The following is a 16,371-nucleotide window of genomic DNA, read 5'->3' as shown; positions in this document are numbered from 1 at the left end:
CACCATGATTATAAAATATTCAGTAATTTGAAGTGGAAGAAGTGCACAGTTCTTCATAACTGCAAAGTACACTTCAGAGCTGAAGATGAAGCCCTAAAACCTATGCTAAGACAAGGAACCCTTCAAGGAATTGTCTCAAGGGGTGTCAGAGATGCTGTGGTGAGAAACAGCACCCCAAAACTTGGCAAACTACAGTCTAATAAATAATATGTAAATAAATATACTGTTTAAAAAATTAATGCATTGAAATAAATATGCCTTCCAATTGCATGGCATAGGTTTGGAATATTATCCCTCTTTTCCATCTCCTTTTGCACAGACATAATCAATTTTCACCTCTCCCCTTATCATATCCAATTAATACCTTTTGTTGGTCTGGACTCCTCACCCAGCCAGCACTGTCTGTATTCTTAGATCTCCTGCTTGAAGACAAGCTCAAGCCCGAAATGCCAGCAATATATCTTTGTCTTCTATGGAGACAAAGTCCAGCTGAGTTCCTCCAGCATTTTAGTGTGTTTTTATTAATTTATATTTGTATTTAAATATATATTTTCATTTCTTTCAAAAAAAGAAATTCATACCATCTCTGGTTGACATATGAACTATATGAAGAGCACATCAGATAAGTTACTTGTGTATATCTTGGGGAGAGAGGGTTCATTACCAACATTGTGGAGAACCAGTGGGTTGAACTGCATTGATGGTGGGATGATGCCAGTCCACATGGTGTCCAAAGGAAGGGCTCGGTAATTGCGAGGATTTTCCATCATTATGCTGGAGTGAAAACACTACTCAAATTTTACATTGAGGCACAACAACTGCAAAAACATTTTCACACAAGTAACTTGTAGTCAACAAATTCAGTTGAATTCTTGCCATTCAAATGTCTTACTGGAACCAATTATCCTTCTTACTTCCAATCTTGTTGGAATGTATATGTATCGTGCTCTGAAAAGAACTGTGCAAGTTTTAAGTAATGAGAATAGGAAATGATTGCCTGGATGTAGACACAAAGCCTCTCAAAATACAAGTGGTCAGCAAAATTAGTTTTAACGAGATCATTACTGACTTCGATCATTAGCTTTAATGAGTCCAGGACAAAAGCAACCCAGAGGGCTTGTCTGACAGGAAGGATAATCCAGCTTGGAGTGCCTAATTAAGTAGAAGGACAACCCTATCTATAATTTTAGTTAGCTTTGAATGAACTCAAATTGATGAAGCCCACTGCCCTTGACAAGTATGTTGACTTATGTGCAGGAAGGCCAATATATGTAGCATACAGGTATAATTTCTTGTTTTATTTGCTTGTAGCAAAGCCAGTCCATACAGTGTATTTGCTTTATTCATTTTGCTTATTAAACTACATAACACATTTATGATTTTATTTGAAATGTACTTAGTACTTTCATAGAAAGCTTCCCCCCTTTTGGCAGATTTTTACATTTCTGCTCAAAACTTGTCACTTGCTTTGGTAAATTAGATCAGAAGATCAGCTCCCTGATGATGTTATTTGAACAGTCCACTCCCCTGCCTTTTCTACGTAGCCATGACAAAAATTCCTCTTCAACTCCCATCATCTTATATCCAATTTACTTTTCAAATATTATTTTTCTATCACCCAGTCAGGCAGTGCATTACAGATCACAACTCACTCCATGTTTCTGTATGTGGCTTCTGTTTATTTTCCCAATCACATCCTTTCATTATCAATATTTTTGACACTCACCTTATTTGCTCCATCCTGAAGAAATCATCAAATGATCTCTATTAATTTTCCACCACCTTTTATAACATAACACACCAAAAGGCAGGAGGAAGGCTTGCTTCATTTATAAATGTTACGCCCTATGTTTGACCTCAATGCCTGATCCCTGTATTTTTGAATCTGCTTACAAGTTCAAAACTTAATTGAGGTCAGCTGTAAGTACAGCAACCCCACCCCCCCCCCCCCCCCCCGTATCCAGCACCTATTGGGATCAATAGATGCCAGATATGTGAATTTTCCAATGGCTTAAGACGCATTCTTACAATCTCTAACTACCACACCAGCATTAAAAATAAACAGTTTAAAAGCCAAAAGACAGTGCAAAATGTAAAGTCATTTGAAAAAAAAATCAGTATTGTATCCTTAATTAAGTTAAAGTGATTAACTTAACTTAGGAAATGCAAGTTTAAATTCGAACCCCATTCATTGCCATTGCAATAGCGTTGTGCTAAGTGCTACGGTAACTGTGCCACCATCATGATTAACCACTCTCAACTGTTTAGAGATAAAACCTTATTAATATATTTAACAATATACCAATAAAGACTCTTACTAAGCAGGCAGCCAATGGTGAGTGACATCATCCTGGGCAATGCCATTTTATTCAATAACAACTTAATTCAAACAGTTTCTATGAGCAAAGCACAACCAAGACACTCTGCTGGCTGAATAGTTTGCTTTCATAAAAGGGTTGTGTTACTTCAGAGAACAGTTACTTTTTAAATTTATTTATTTCCATGATTTTTTGGGGGGCCATTTGCTTGAGGTTGCTGGTTTCTTGAATTATTGATGGCCGGAATTTTACTGTATACTAAATAACTGATGAAACTCTTGTATATTTAAAGATTTATGATCTTCAAGTAAAGAATCTTCTTCTCGTCTCAGAAATGACTAGATCCTTTAGCAATTGATGCTGCAAGTTCAGTTTCTGAAGTCCCTTTGCAATCCTCTATTCAATGAAGTGAAACAGTGAATCCATCAAAACTCACCCTGTTATAATGGCAGAACGTGACAGCCAACCTTTGGAGAATTGCACACAAAATTAAGTATGGAGATCTGGAAGCTCAGAAGTGATTTTTCAGCTGTTCCATAAAATAATGAGCATAAGTCATTTAATGAATGCATTGGATAATTACCAACTATTTTCATTTTTTTTTTTAAATCAAAAGCATTTTTGCTTTGTCCATAAACGGTAAATTACTGTGCTTAACAGTCTTAATTTGATTGGTGTAAATTGCATTAATCTCAGATAATTACTTCTGAAAGCTGCACTTTTAAATAAATATAATTTTAATGTTTTGAAATGTTTAATGCTCTCACAATTATTTTGCATGCAAGTCTTTGCAACAAAAAGAAATTTTCCTCATTGTTGACTTGATAACAATTTACGTTGATGATATCAAAATTTCCATGAATGCTAAGCTTATTACACAGCATCCAAAACAGATTGCTTTCCCGTTCTTCCTTCCCCACATTTGAATCCACCATACCACTTTTTAGATTTGTAACTTAATCCTCACTGTTTAAATCCCCATCTAGCTTTTTAATTATCAGCAGACTTAGAAACATTATGCTTGGTTCATTTTCCAAGTTACCAATATAATAATGAACGCCTGAGGCAAAGTTTGACACGAGCAATTTTCAAATTGGCAGGATATTGTGCAACATTTTCCCCAACAAATGTCCTTTTTACCAATTCCTATTAACTTTGCTTTTCTTGATTCAATTACATCTTCAATTATATATTCCAATTATATCAGGGTAACTAAGCTGCACAAACCTATTTTATCATGTCCTTCTTTTCTTGTGCAGTGATGTTATATTTGCCACTTTCACACTTAATGATTTTCTTTCCCCCCCCGAGTCTAAGGAATTGAGGTGATGGAAGGAGGTGTTCTCTTTCCCTATGGACTCTTTGACTATTAGATGCAGGTGATTTTTCAGCTTTTAATTCCTATAACTTTTCCAGCATCTTTTCCTCACTAACATTAATTACTTAAACTCATCTCTCACTAGAGTCTTTTTTTTAATTTCTAGAATGCTTAACCTACAATGAAAAATATTTACAGAGTAGGCCATTTCCAGATTCCACAGTGCAAATTCTTCTCCATCTCCTTTTATAGGCCTGTGATCTAAATTTACCATTGCTGGCCTCTTCGCTTTCAAGCTAGTGGAGATTTTTTTTTTACAATCTGATTTACTTTTCTTGTGAGTTGAATCTTTTATTCAGTTTTCTTACTTCACACTTTGTCAGCTGCCTTCTAAAACTATTCCAATATTCAGGTTTATTATTCATTATGAAAACATTCCAAGTTCCTTCCTCTAGTACAGTAGGATTCTTTTTCATCACTTTTCTCATTTGAAAAGAATCCAATAGAAGAAAAATTATGAATTCAGATTTTTTTTTTCTAAATAACTGGCTTTGTTTCTTTCCTGTCATATTTTCTAAATCTAATTTCTCAAACTACTTCAGTCGATTTTTTCCCCTCATTCATCAGCAATCAACTTCACTTAAGCCTTTTGTTTTTGACTTAAGTATGTTAGTTTCAAACTCAGTACAAAATTCTTATTCCTATTTAAACCCTGGAGTATTCCATGTGATGAGATTACCAATTAATTTTGACTCGTTGTGCAAGGCAAGATCTAAAATAGCCTGTTGTTTGGTTACAACATGGCATTCTGCTCCCCAATGAATTCAGTGAACTCATTGTTCAAATTATGTTTTGCCAATTTCATTTGTCCATTCCCATCCATGTAAACAGCAAAGTTCACCAAGATTATAGTATCACCTTTTTATTTACAAGCTCCACTTATTTTTGATTCTTCTTCTTTCCATATTAAACTTTTAAAGAGAACAACTCCAACTTCTCCAAAATTTAAATCATCTGAAAGCTATCATTCCCAGTGCTACTCCACTAAATCCTTTATGCTGCTGCTCCTTGTCCTTGAGACTAAGTGCACCTGAGACATTACTTGTTTAGCAATTTATTGACATTCTTAAAATGCATTCAGGGTTGCAAGTTTTCAGAAAAAAAAAGCAGTCTTCTCAAAATATAAGGTTATATAGATTCACCCAAGTCCCTCTGCAATTCTATTCCCTTTTAACTCACTGGTGGGAATTTGCTTTCTTTACATTCATTGTATTTATGTTAATTTCCAGCTATGTGTCCAGGTACATTTGAAAAGTCTACCAAGATTTGGAATATCAGCCATCTTCTAAGACAGTGTTTCCCAAACTGGGTTTCGTGGAAGAAATGTCAGGGGGATGTTTCTTTTTAAATTACATTTTATCTTTAATTCCATTTGATTCTGAGGGGTTGGGGGGGGAACAAGATGGCGACTTGGGGGGGGAGGGGGAGATGCACGTGACCCTCCATTGTTGCTTGTTCTAAACTATGCTATATACGCCTGTGTAGTACAATTGAAATATCAAAATATGCAATGAGTCTTAATTTTGTCTAACAGCTCCCATTAACTTACATTTCCAACCATTTGAAAACAAACCTTTCAAAATGACTTTATCTGGACAGCAATCAATTTGCAGTCAAATTGCCAATGCGTGTTTAATCAGTAGGATTTAATTTCACCATTAAATGTGCGCAAATTAATTTGGGTATCCCATGATTCATGGAATCAATCAAATACAATACAAATAGGAATTTGTGATTCTCTTTCTTTCTCAATCTTTTTATTAAACGTTATTGTAAACAATACATGAGGAGAATAGAATACGGAATCGAATAGTAAAAACAGGAACCAATATCTTGCAATAAATAATACAACATATAACATATTGAACAATATTATCCCTTTCTCTTCAATTTGGAATATTCAAAAAAGAGAAAACAAAACTTATTGTTAAAACCCAATCTAACCTACCAAAATAAACAAACAAAAAAATGGCTGGGCAGCCTAAACAGAGTTCACTGTGACAGATCAATACAAATTATTTATCTATTTATTGGTTCTTGCCAATAAAAAATCCAGAATAGCCTTGAAAGTAAAATCAAATTACAAATTGACTTGTACAAAAATAGATTATAGAAGGATGTCAAGTCTCTTCAAACTTAAGAGGTATCAAAAGTGCAGCTTCTAATTTTTTTCTAAACTTAAACATGATATCAATTGAGAGACTCTTGCATCAAAGTAGATGAATTAGGATCTTTTCATTTTAATAAAATAGCTCTTCTGGCCAACAGTTCAGTAAAGGCTATAACCCAATGTGCAGAATTGGGAATTCAAGTCACCTTTGGAACTACAATTCCAAAAATAGCAGTCAATAAATTAGGTTGCAATCTAATACCCAATATAATTGACTAAGTCTTGGAAATATCTGTCCAATACTCCTCCCATACATATGCGTTAATGTGGTCACATGATTTACGTCTATCACACGAAGGGCTAATATTAGGAAAGATATGGGCCAATTTATCTTTCGACATATGAACCCGATATACCACTTTAAAATGAATCAATGTGGTCGAGCACATAATGAAAAGGTATCAGCTATTCCAAAAATCTTTTCCCAAAGTCCCTCTGGGAGAAGTGACTGAAGTTCCAATCCCCAAGCTCCTCTAATTTTATCATTAAAGATCATTTGCAATATTAATAAATTATTGTAAATATTAGCTATTAAACCTTTATGGAAAGATTCAAATGAAAGAGTATCAACCAAATCAGGTTGATATGATATAGGAATGTGAGGTAATATCTTATTCAAAAAGCTTATAACTTGGAAATATCTTTAAAAATGTGACTTAGGTATATTATATTTGTTAGATATATCAAAAGGCTTTAAGCATCCATCTATAAACAGATCTGAAAAATACACAATTCTTTTGCTTTTCCAATATGACAATGAGAAAAAAAATAGTTGAGATAAATAGGTCTTAATAAACTAAAAAAAAAAATTATTTCAAAAAATTTGCAAAATTGAAAACAAATCTGTTATTTATGTTTATGTATTAGGTTAAAGATATGTCTACTAATCTTAGAAATTGCAAAAGAAAGAACAGCTCCCAATAAAGAGGCTACTGAATTCAATTCCAAATCTGTCCAATGAGGGCATTCAGGTTTGTCAGAATAATATACCCAGAAAATAATATATCAAATATTAACTGCCCAATAATAAAATCTAAAATTGGGTAAAGCCATACCACCATCTTTCTTTAATTTCTGCAAATGAAATTTGCTCAACCTAGCATTCTTATTATTCCATATACAAGAATAAGTTATAGAGTCAATATTGTCAAAAAATGATTCAGGAATAAAAATTGGTACTGCTTGAAATATACACCAAAATTTGGGTAAAATTATCATCTTGATAGCATTTATATTAAAGTTATGACCAATCGAGACCATCTAGAAAGTGTTTGTATAAATCTTTAAATGTTTTAGTGATCTTAACCCCAAGATATATAGTGTTCTTCAACCACTCTAAAAGGTATATGCTTATAGATAGGTACATGCATATTCATTGGAAATAGTTCATTCTTGTGGAGATTCATTTATATCCTGAAACAAAATACTGAATTCAGAAAACAAGGTCAGCTTTAAAGGAATAGATTTCTCAGAATATGGAATAAAGATACCTTATAAATTACATCACCTCTATTAATACCTTGAATATCACTGGAGTCACAAAGTGCTATCACTAAAGGTTCTCAGACAAGGTTAAATAATAAAGGATTTAATGGACAACCTTGTCTCGTTCCTCGAAACAGATTAAGAGGATTTTTGATTATAGGTAATTACTGCAGCAACAGGAGTATGATAGATCAAATTAATCCATGAAATAAAACCAGAACTGAAATTAAATCTCTCCAAAGTTTCAAACTGATATTTCCATTCCACTTTATCAAAAGCATTTTCTGTATCTTATGATACCATGCATTCTGGAATTTTAGTTGTTAGTGAGTAAATAATATTCATTAACCTACAGATATTAAAATGTGAACAACAATTCTTTTTTTTTTAACTTGCTCTTCGTGTCATGCCGCAAGTGCCGAGGAGACGGCGAGCACAGGCTCGCTGCTTACCACATCAACGCCGACTGGACTCTTTTCTCCGTGAACAACAATTCTTTATAAATCTTGTTTTGTCTGTAGAAATTCTGGGGAAGCATGTTTTCCAATCTGAAAGCTAAAATCTTAGAAAAAAATTTGGAATCTACATTCAACAACAACATTGGTCTGTAGGAAGCACAAACTAAAGGGTCCTTATCTTTCTTAGGAATTAACAAAGTTGATGCTTCATAAAATGACCATGGCAAAATTCCAAGAGATACAGAATCATTAAACACCCTACACAACCAAGGCATTAGTATGTTAGCAAAGCATTTTTTTTATAAAAAACACTCAACAGTATAACCATCCAGGCCTGGAGCTTTGCCAGATTGATGCAAGGTAATAGCTTTAAAAATTTCCATTTCTGATATTTTGGAGCTTCCAATAAAAAGTTGATCATTAGAAGAAATTTTAGGAATATTCAATTGTTGCAGGAATCTATCCATGGTATTATTAAGAAATTGAGTTTTATATAAATCAGAATAGAAATCCTGAAATGCCTTATTAATTTCAGCATGATCATATTCAATATTGCCATCTCCTTCATGAATCTTAGGTATCTGTCTTTTAGCCATAGCTGCATTGAATTCTCCAGCTAATAATTTACCTGATTTCTCTCCATGTGCATAAAACTGACTTTTTGATTTAAACAATTGTCTCTCAATAGGATATTTTAATAATTAATCATATTGCATTTGGAATTATATTCTTTCCTTATAGAGATCCATATTAGGTTTTCTCAAGTATTCTATATAAATGTCTTTAATTTTTTTTTTAAATTCAGTAATAGAAACTGTTCTTTCATATGTTTCCTTAATCCTGCTGAATAAGAAATTACTTGTCCTCACAGGTTTGCCTTAAATGTGCCCCAAAGAGTGAGTCAGCTTAACATTCCCTCAATTGAATTTGTTTTTTTTTAAATGGAGGTTTTTTTCTTATATACAGTCTGTTACCAAGGGAACCAGATGAGTATCAATAAAGAACTAGTCAATCCTAGAATAACTATGATAAACATGAGGGAAAAAAAAAGAGAAGTATTTGTCCTTAGGGTGTAAAAGCCTCCATATATAAACCAAGCCATAATCAATAAAAAAAGTTAATAAAAGTAACAGAATTATTAGGAAGCATCTGATTAGAGGAATTCCTATCAATCATTGGATTAAGACAACAGTTAAAATTTAGATTCAGTAAAGAAGCAAACACTGTCTTTAAAAAAAATCCAGTTCGTCAACATTAGGAGCATATATATTAACCTTTTTTTTTATTATTCAATGTATCTAATCTACCCATGGGATCCATAATAATTTTAAAATGCTCAAAGGGAACTTTAGAGTCAATAAAGATCGATACACCTTTAACTTAAAACTGAGACGGAATGAAATTGCAAACCTCTCCAGAACTTGAAAAAACTATTTTCTCCTCTTTACAAATGTGTGTCTCTTGCGCAAAGATAATATAGGCGTGAAACATTTAATTTTTTTTCTTCATTTAATTAGATGGTTCAAGCTATTAACACTAAGAGAAACAAAGTTGTAATTTTTAACATCCATTTAAAAGTTTATTTAAACATTATAAAAGGAAATATTTCTGCGCTTGCGTAGACCACATTCAGAAGAGGAACCCAAAAAATGGCAAAGATCAAAATATGGAACAGATTTATATTTAAGAGTGAACTCTCGCAGCTACCCAGATACAATAAAACTAATCTCGCAAAGCTCCACCCTCCTCTCACTGCTGAACAGTTTCACAATGGAGCTGCATGCTAACCTACACCTAATCTAATCCTGGGATTCAACTGGCAAGTCTCCAAAATTATATTTAATTCTCACTCTCACAGCAGAAAAGAAAAAAATATATAGAAAAGTATTCTACTATTTTAATATACTCATGGGTTAACATTCAATACCTTCTACATAAATCAACGCAAGACCATAAGACAGAAGAACAGTAGGCCATTCTGCCTGTCAAACCTGCTAGGTCTTTCCAACACGAGCTGTTGCATTCTGCCACTCAGTCCAACTCCCTACCTTCTCCCATAACCTTTGATACACCTGTCTATTCAGAGACCTATCAATCTATACATGCAAAGGTTGGACAGGTATATGGATGAGAAGAAGATGGAGGGTTATGGGCATTGTGCAGGGAGGTGGGACTAGAAAGGGGTGTTTGGTTCGGTGCGGACTAGAAGGGCCTAATGGCCTGTTTCCGTGCTGTAATTGTTATGTTATATGTTATGTTAAAAATGTGTGTATTTTGCATTCTGAAATAAAACTGCAACTTTGCCCACATTCCTATCCGTTCCATTGCTTGGCAACAACTAGTTACAAGGTCAAAGGCAGTGTGCCTTTGTTTTCAGCAATCAGCAAATATGTGGCCTCAAATCCAGCAGGATGGGCGCAGAAACTAAACAATTTTAAGACTCGTATTCATAAACACTAGGAATGATAACCATAGCTGTCTGAAAAAAATAAAAGAAGAATGTTCTGCCATTTTAAAATAACTCTATAAACCTTCGTAAAGAATATCAAACAAAACATACAGTACACAAGTCTGCTTAAAAAGAAAAGGAAATAAAGAGATAAAACAGTTAAAAAAGACAACGGGTATCGAGTTTCAAATCAAAATACATAAGACTAATGCATATATCAACTAGCATCCACAAATTACATTAATTGTAGATAACACTAAAGAAGGGAGAAAAGGAAGAGAGAGAAAGGTTTATATATGTTTAAAAATAAAGAAGTATTCTTTTTAATACCTAAAAACCTGAGTATTAGTCTCCCAACTAAATCTCTCAAATCAAGCACTTTTTTTTTCCCCCCGAACCTCAACTTGGCAGCTTCCGCTCTGGACATTAATTCCATAATGGAGAGATATTGGAACTCAGTGATTCTTCATCCTTCTTTCCATTCTTTTTTTGCCTCCTCGCCTTCTTGCAACAGACATCTTCAGAAGTTGAACAAAAGGTCCTCTTTCTCTCTTTTTTTAATGTTACACAGCTCTTCAAAAGTCAGATATAGTTTAAAAAAGGTTGGAGCAGTGCCTAAAATGCTCTTGCCAGTAGGAGACTCATGATTCTTAATGGAGTAAGCGATTGCCATATAGAAACTCGTTGAGGATTATCTGTTTATTGAAAATTTGATTAGCACTCAAAGTTAAAGTCTAGTTCAGAAATACTATCAGAAAGAGCATTTTTCAATTAATGTTGTTAAATCATACAAGGATAAGGATTATGCAGAGAAAAATAAAATGATTCTACTTTCAATATATTTCAACTATTCCCAAGTTCTTTGATATGGTGTCAAGAATGAATTAAAAACATCAATGACCAAAGCTTGATGAAGTGACTGCTTCTTTTTACATAAAAGAAAATCTGGTTATATTCAAGAACAAAGCTAAGCATTAACCAGACAAAGCCCAGTCATTCAACATGGAACATTAAGACACTGCATCATTTTCTGACTGGGTACCTTGGTCTTCAATCATTAAAAGAAAAAAAAATGAAACACACCCACCATTGCTGACTGGATTTGCACACTGTAGTACTGTACTTGTATTCGAATAGACCCAAAATCAGAAACAATGTATGTGTTACTTTTAAGCAAAAGATATTAAGATCAAATAGAAATACATTTTTCAAAAAACTAGTGGTTGGTTATACAATGGCCCCAATTGAAATTAGTGTCAGACTGAAATTTAATTAACAGGACATGTGCATTTCCTCAGAGGATCAGTTCAGTTTGTTGAACTGAAAGGGCAACCACAAATGCCCAATGATACAGAAAACCATGCAAGCTCATTTTTAAGAATAATTATAAATTTTCCCTAATCTGTGCAAGGAACAACCTTTTTTCCTCTAAAAATCATGCAAAAATCATAATACTGATCTACCACCTGTCAGTCACTCCTTTATTAAAACTCATACAGCCACTACAAATATACTGGCCAAACAGTAGAATTACTGCAAAAGAGAAAACAAAAGGAGCAATAATCTGGTTTTTTGTCTGGATGGGAGATTGTGACGATTGAGTTGCTGCAGGCACCAGTGCGGTTTGTTACCCCAGCTGTTCACAATGTGTATTGATGGTATGGATGACAGGTTCATTGAATGATTAATGTATCCATGATTGCTGACAAAACAAAGCTGTACTATAATGTGTCAAGAATGCAGAGGTTTTGGGGAAATGGATAGATGTTAATGGACTTGCATAATGTGGAAATATTTCAGGTCATCAAGTTTGGTAGAAAAAAAGTAGAGTATATTTGTTTTAAATTGTGAGAGATCAGAAGTTGCTGGTCTTGAGAAGGACTTGGTCATCCTAATAGTCATAGAGGGTATGAAAAGCAATTAGGAGGGCTTGCAAATAAATAAGGGGATAAACTTGGAATATTGTGTTCAGATTTTGCCTCTCATGGATAAAGGAATGCAAAAATGTAATGTTTTAATTCCTGGGATGGAAAGATGATCCTATGAAGGTAAGATGAAACTGATAGAGCTCTGCAGTTTAGCCGAATGAAAGATAATCACATTGATGCGTACAGACATCTTACAGAGCTTGGGAAGTATTGTAGCAGGGATAGTATTTCCCATGTCCTAGTGATTGAACACAGAAATTAAAAGCTCAAAATAAGTGATCAGCCAGAATAGGTGAACAAAAATCCCCCCCCCCCCCCCCATAAAGGGAACATTTGGAATTTCACACAGGATCATTTTGTGATTCTATTCAAGAAATAGCAATTGATTAAAAGAATCAGGAGATTATGGGGTTGGTACAAGAAAATGGCACTGAGGTAAAAGATCACGAGCTAGATAATCTACTGTGACCTACATTCTTATAGAAATATTTGTAAAAGGGCATTTTTTATTTCACTAGCTTCACATTTTCAACCTATTTATGAGTCAAATTATTTAATATGAAAAAGGCTGGTATTAATGCTGAGCCTTTCCCAAAATGTGTTCCAAAAAGTAACAGCAACAATGTAATTAATCGCAAACTACTGACAATTGTCTACCACGCAATCGACAATCACACTCCTCGGAAGATTTATGAACCCTATCAAAATTGGTCAAAAACAAAACATTTTGACCCTCATTGCAAACTGAATTTGACCTCATGCTGGAAGTTGAACTGTAGCTTTCTGTAACATTTCAGCATTGAGACTTCAGTACTGATCGAGTTGCCATTGGAAACTACATTCTTGTAATGTAATTGAATGGAATGAACAATGGCACTATCTGAGAAAAGAATTATTGAATCATGACATAGAAATGGAAACATTCCAGGTTCTGGCTAAAGGATCCCATCAAAGGAGCTATATCAACAAATTATTTTCCTTTTCTCCCCTCAATGGGATACATTTGAAATAATGAAAATATGAATAAAGGATATACAAATAATTAGTTGATTAGATAATAGCTCTTAATAGGTTGCTAGACTTCAGGTGAATCAATTTCTTATGTATTTAATTTTACTTTTAATTTTCTTGTTTATCTCTATATTTTCCAGAGACTAATATCTCATTGAGGAAATAACCAGTTATTCATTAAAAAAACAAACTAGATCCTGAACCATGATGAAAATTTAGAGCGTACAAGAAGATGTGTCATACTTTGAAAACCATCCATACAGAACCCCTAGAGAAACATATAGACTGCAGACACTAGAATCATAGGTGCAGAAAGATAACTGGAGGAATATTGTTCCACCTCTCTCACCTTCTTCTGTCCAGAACCCCATCTCCTTGACCCTACTCCAGGCACTGCCCTTTCTTTCCCCCTGTATATCTCTCCTCCCTACTTTTGTTTTTTTATAAAGGGTCCCAACCCAAAATGTTATCGGACCATTTTCTCTCCATGGATGCTACCTGACCAATTGAATCCCTCCAGCTCCTTTTTGTTGAAGCAGAACTCCTAACAAATTTGATATCAGAATTTATTTGATGGAAAGAGCAAGTTTTCTATGATTCAGTCTGTCTAACAACATTATAAGGAAACAGAAAAATTAAAAACACCCTTTCTAACTGTGAAAGGGAAATAATTTATTCCAGGAAATAGATTCTGGCTTTAGGGTATAGTTAAAAGGAACAGCCAAGTTTATAATCAGCTGTCTATTGTATAACTAATGCCTCGACTGGTCCAATTTTCCCCTTGAGTACAGATGTTTAAGCACATTAATCTAAAATTACAGTGATGCCCACAAAAAAATACAGTTGCCCCTCTGCTTGAATGGATCAGATATTGTTGAATGGCCTCACATACTTCTTGGTGCACTGAGCTATTGAGGAGCACATGAAAGAAAGTAGGAGATAGGAAAGTCAGAGTATGAAATCTGAATCTGAGATAAGTTTGGTTGTATCAGGGTGGTTGGGAGAGAGAAAGTATAGAGTGGGCAAATAATAATTGGATCAGGACTAGGATGTCTGGGTTGGGCATATCCATGGCTTATGGATATGATATAGATATGGATATGAATGACCCATTCCTACCCCCTCCTCCAATTAATGTTCATTGAGTCTCTGGGAAAACAGTTACAATTGGAGGATCATCACACCCCATTGTGAATGGATGCTGAGGGCTGAGTCTCAGCAAGCCTCCGGGGTTAGGGCAGACTCTATGGAACCAACTGCCTCCTGTAAGCACAGGCACTTAAATAAAATAATTGAAAGAGGAAATAAACAACATAAAATGCCATGTTTGGAAAGGACTACAGTCCTCAAATTATGTGCTAATGCTTTCAGGGGTATCTCCAAAGGCAACAGTCCAGATCATTCAGATAAAATAGATAGAAGCTATTCACTTATATTTAAACATAGTTGCTCACACCTTCTTCATTCCTCTCAGAGGACAAGTATTTCCCACTTCCACAAGTTATGAAGTTGGACTCATTTTCTTCCTGCCCCCTCAATAATCACTGTATTTTATAGCATCTTATTTTTCTGGCAATCTCACACAAGCATGCTTGCACTCAACATTAAAATCTGGGAGGGAGGCCAGGTGGTAATTCAAAAATCTTACAACCTGTTGCAAATGTACCAACTCCTCAACAGACCTATTTATAAATGCAGTTCATGCCTGAGAGTGGCATGTACCCATCAGTATTTTACCACAGGTCAACATGGTGAATAATGCACCCAGAAGTATGTGAGGCCATTCAACAATATCTGATCCATTCAAGCAGAGGGGCAACTGTATTTTTTTGTGGGCATCACTGTAATTTTAGATTAATGTGCTTAAACATCTGTACTCAAGGGGAAAATTGGACCAGTCGAGGCATTAGTTATACAATAGACAGCTGATTATAAACTTGGCTGTTCCTTTTAACTATACCCTACAGCCAGAATCTATTTCATGGAATAAATTATTTCCCTTTCACAGTTAGAAAGGGTGTTTTTAATTTTTCTGTTTCCTTATAATGTTGTTAGACAGACTGAATCATAGAAAACTTGCTCTTTCCAATATTGTGAGTTATACCCACAAGTACTATACCCAGTGTAATACAATGACACAATTCTACCCACAAGTACAACAGCACTGGGCCAATGGCTAGAGAACAATACAAATCTGCACTCAGTCACAGGCAAATGGACAATGTCTGACATGATTACTAGCTCTGCTCTGTGCTCAAAAGTTGGTCCTTCAGCCCTAGGATCAGACTGACTGGATGTGTCTCTTGGACCCTGTTTGACTGGGTGAGAGCTAAAGTCTCAAGTAGCTAGTGTTTACCTCTATTTATTGAACAAGGAAGTCTGCAGATGCTGGGGTCAAGTGCAACACATATGGGTGTTGGAGAAACTCAATGGGTAACACAGCTTCCATAGGAGGTAAAAGGTAACCAACATTTTTTGGCTTTGGCTCTTTATCGAGTATAAGCAAAAACAGGCAGGCACCTAACTGTGGCTGCTTATACCTGCTGAAGGGCCCAGGCCTGAAATATTGGTTATCCTTGACTACCAATGGGTGTTGCGTGGCCTACTGAGTTTTTTCAGCATGTTTGTTTACCTCTGGCTTCAGCCACTGCTTCTGTAGTTTCTCCTAATCACCACTTACTCCAAACTGCATGACAATATCACTGGCTACTCCTTTAAAGGACTGTAAACTGTTTGATGACTCTCAACTCCTCCTTTTAAGTGAAACTTGACATCCCAAATTTCAAAGGGTTCATGGCAGCCCTAGCCCTGCATGCAAGGCCAGATGCATGGCAATTCACTGTGCAGCTTTGCCACCTGTTCTGGGGCAGGTTTCTACAAGCCCATATATTAATGTTCTCCACGTCCCTCCTCCTCCCATCAAGAGGAGCAGGTGAGAAAATAATCCAGAGGGTGCCAGGTTGTCATCCCAGGGGAACCTCATCTGGCAAATATCCTTCAACCTATGATTTAATAAAGAAAGCAGCTATTTTATGCGCCTGATGTTCTTGGAGTAGCCAATAACAAGGTGTCTTCAGAACCATATTCCCTTGGCAAAGCTTTTCCAGTGACATCATTATGTATGTATATTTTATGTGGGAGATGGTGACTTTGGTCCAAACATGATTCAAACTG

The 16,371-nt window shown here is 35.0% G+C and overlaps 1 protein-coding gene across 3 annotated transcripts in view; it reads left to right on the top strand.

The window, feature by feature from the left end:
* LOC138743401 (complexin-2) overlaps positions 1–16,371 on the top strand; it is a 228,586-nt gene that overhangs the window by 27,147 nt on the left and 185,068 nt on the right. Inside the window, exon 4 of one of the 3 annotated variants that reach the window (XR_011344857.1) lies at positions 2,611–3,029. The exons of the other annotated variants lie outside the window; for them this stretch is intronic. The gene's annotated coding sequence lies outside the window, so the exon portion shown is untranslated. Of the gene's footprint in view, positions 1–2,610; positions 3,030–16,371 lie in introns of those variants that run through there. 3 annotated transcript variants of the gene reach the window in all.

Source organism: Narcine bancroftii, chromosome 9, assembly GCF_036971445.1.
Source record: "Narcine bancroftii isolate sNarBan1 chromosome 9, sNarBan1.hap1, whole genome shotgun sequence".
Lineage (NCBI taxonomy): Eukaryota > Metazoa > Chordata > Chondrichthyes > Torpediniformes > Narcinidae > Narcine > Narcine bancroftii.
Note: the sequence above shows the minus strand (reverse complement) of the source record. Positions and strands in the feature narration are given on the sequence as shown.